The sequence below is a fragment of the Bidens hawaiensis genome, unplaced genomic scaffold, assembly GCF_021521415.1.
Source record: "Bidens hawaiensis isolate Kalapana, Puna unplaced genomic scaffold, B.hawaiensis_p1.1 tig00002772_1, whole genome shotgun sequence".
Classification (NCBI taxonomy): domain Eukaryota; kingdom Viridiplantae; phylum Streptophyta; class Magnoliopsida; order Asterales; family Asteraceae; genus Bidens; species Bidens hawaiensis.
The window spans coordinates 1,509,554-1,513,433 of record NW_027491150.1 but is presented as its reverse complement, the minus strand read 5'-3'; positions in this window follow the sequence as shown (position 1 = coordinate 1,513,433).

Here is a 3,880-nt window from a genome sequence, read left to right as displayed (position 1 = left end):
ACTCAGTGGCGGCCCAAGGTTTTTAGAGGCCTCAAGCAAACTATCAAATTGGGAGCTTTTTTTCGAACTCTTTTAATATAAACCCTCCTCCTTTACCCGGGCTTGGGACCGGCAATAATAAACCAAAACGTTTATAGTTGACGGAGTTAATTTGTTTTTTTAAGTTATATCGTAAGTCGGTAAAAACATTGTTTACATGAAATTTATTTTTTTAGCCTTATTAGATGCAAATTGTTTAATGAGATAATCATAATCAATATCTGCTCAAAAGTTTTTCTTAATCGACAATAGAGCTAAACCGTTTAACATTTCTTTTGACATTGTAGATCTTAAATAATCAAAGTAGATTGTAGATCTTTTATCAACTTTAATTTAGAAAAATTATGTTCAGTAGGTATGTGATGTGACCAGTAACCTCAAAATCAAAGTTGCTTAGTAACAAACTAGCAATATATAATAACAAATTGACCTATACAATCAGGATATTCTAAATTGACAAATTGGCATAATCAAAACCAAATAAGTGAAACAAGTAGCAAATAAGAATTAACAAATATGCAGATTATAAATTAACATGAAGTGATGACACTATACAGTATACTAAACTTGAATTAACCTTGAATTGGCATATTCAGGGGGTGTTTGGCCTAGCTTTTTTACCAAGCTTATAGTTTTTTTTTTTTTTTTTAAAAATAAGCTTAACTTAGTGTTTGGTTTAGCTTTTTAAGCTTATGCTTATGAGCTTATATAAGCTCATTTGAAGAAGCTTATGCGAAGATGGTTTTTTAGCTTATTTAAAGAAGTTTATTTATATAAGGTTGTAAGTTACTTATTTGCCCTCATTTGGTGATGGATTAGTAATTATTGAAGCAACTTATTACTATAACAAATTGCGGATTTAACAACTTATTAAATTATATAATTAACTTTTTGAATATAAGCTAATCCAAACACTTAAAAAGAGCTTATCAAATAATAGAAAATAAGCTATAAGCTACTTTATAATATAAGCATAAGCAAAAAAATAAAAGCTAGGCCAAACACCCCCTCAATCCAATCACCACATTCAAATAATCCAATCCAAATTCTCTTTCAGACCAGCAAATCTCCAAAAGTCAAATATTGTATATGAAATACACGCCTACATGTCCACAGACTAACAGAGTCGCTTCAATTAAATGGTGATTTAAAGTCCCAAAAGAGTCGCTTCAATTCCTTTGGTCCAATCTTCCAGGCAAGAAAGCAGTTCATCCTTCATCGACACTGACGGCAGGAAATCCCTAATATATTTATGGGTTTTTTTTTAAATAATTGGGGGGCCTTTATATTTTTAGGGCCTAAAGCCCTGACTTGGCCCAACAAAGCTATTGGGCCGGCCCTGCTGTCACTTATATTACTTAAGTTAGTATCCATTCCTTAACCACAAAAATTTGACACAATAAAGAACAAGTCTTCAACTTAAAGAAGATCTCAACACGAAAATCGTTTGATACATGAATCCGAACATGATATAGATATTCAAGGGTTGACCCGACACAGACCATTTAACACGAACTTTTTTTCATTAATTTTGTTTCATATATTAATTTTTAAATCAACATTTTCACAATAAAAAACAAATGTGTTTTACTTATATAATCTTATGTCAATTTTATTTATAGTTTAAGAATTTGGTGAAAAATACACATAAAACACATTTAAAGATATAAACTAAATAGGTTAAACGACCAAAAAGGGGTTCACGGCTGGTTCGATCTGTAACTGACCCGAACCTGTTTATACAAAGCCCAAACATGCAAATTTTATGTTAGGTATGTGTCATGTCACAATTTCATATTCCTAAACTCGTTTTGCATCACCACCCACATATCTCATCCGACTCCCCACCCTCAACAACATATCTGGCATCACCTACACCTGAATCCTTGGGGTCCCAAAATCATGATGAATCCACCACGAAACAAGTAATCTCCCTAAATTTACTACGGATAACTCGGAAACCTAGATTATAAATTAAAATTATAGATTAGAGACATTATTGTTGTGACATAATCTCCTAATATTTTATATTTGGTTTGAATTAGTGTTTTCATTGAGTGATTGAGTGATATATGTGTTAGTTAATAGTTCTTGGTATAGCATTTTTAGTCGTTTATCAAATGGTGGAAAGCAACACCATCTAGAGCATTAATGTATATCTCATTAGTAATGATGATTATCAATGAAGTAAATGGTCGAATGATAGTTTCTATCGAGTGAAATTCTACATACATATTCAACAAATCATATATCTTGAATTTGAAAATTTAAATAATCTCTAATAACATACATTCGGCCATTACTTCATCGATAATCATTATTTTGACGAGTTATACTAATACGATATATTATATTAATTAAGTTTAATATATTATTTAAGTATATATATTATTTAGTTTCCTTATTATACTTTAATTATGTTTCTTTATTGTTTATTTTTCCTTATTATTATGTCTTGGTTTTTCTATATATTGTAATATTTGTTTAAGAAAATAATAAGAAATATAATAAAGAAATTTGTCTCAAGTTTGGTTTATGTTGTTCTTGAAGCCTAACTCACTCTACGGGTCTATTGGAAGATTGACCATCTCGAATCGGTCTCTATCATATACATTAATGGCCTGTTTTGGTCTTGTGTTCCGTCATCTGAGAAATGACTGAGAAAGTTGTCCTGAGAACTATTAACCAACACATATACCATTAAGTAGATACACTAATTCAATAACAAATTAAAAACCAGATACAAAATATTTGGAGACTAGGTCTAAACAAATATTATCTGTAATCTATATTTTTAATTTGTACTCTAGGATCTAAATTATCCATAATAAATTTAAGTCTTGCTGTTCAAAAATAAAGTTGAAGCTTTTGGATGATTGTTCATTGTCGTTTGGACATGTTGCTGGGCTTATGTTTGGGCCACTAGTCTTGGACCAAAGATTTATAATGCTGAGCTCTTCAGATTTCTTAATTATGACCTGCTGGGTGACCCGACCCGATTTGCGTGGAACCCGTTTATATTAAAAGAGTACTATTGAGTAACCAGAAGCATCATTTTCACGGTTTATAGATCGAACGGTTAATTTTCGTCTGTCTTAAAAACTTTTACCCTAATATGCTATCTTTTAGGCATATTTCTTTTCTCGATTTTTAGACTTTTAAGACGTGTTTGATTTTTGACCCGTTACCCAAGCTGTCAATCAAATGATCAATGAAAAAACAATAACATGCCCATGATATATAAGACAATATAAGTCTTGTGTAACATGTTTTAAATACGCTATTATGTATAGCTAGTAAACAAGTAACAAAATTTGTAATAAAACTCAATGTATACATAGGTCTCCATTATACAACTAATTCCATGCATATCTACGTGTGTTAATTGTTTGAGTCATTGATCATATATCGTTTGATTTTAGTAAAAGAAATGGCTAAAAGGAAGAAAGAAACCATGACTACCATGCATTAATTAAGAAAAGACTTTTATAAGCTATCAGTATTTAATAACAAAAACAATTAATGATCCACAACCTTGTTAATGTTAACACATATACTATGAATTTCTTAAAAGATTGCATAGGACTCATGAATGCAAGTTGTACATTTTCTACATATGGTCATAACTATTGTCATCTCATTACCCGAGCTTGAATCCCCTTGCAGTGTCGTTATCCATATTTTAGAGTGTGCACTGTGCACATGAGCCAGAAATTGAACCTGGGTCCAGAAAACATAATCCTAAGGAAAACCTTCTGACCACCTCACCAAAGTGGTGATGGCTTCAACATACCAAGTGAATTATCGAAATGTAAATGAGCGTTTAGGTATGATGCAAATA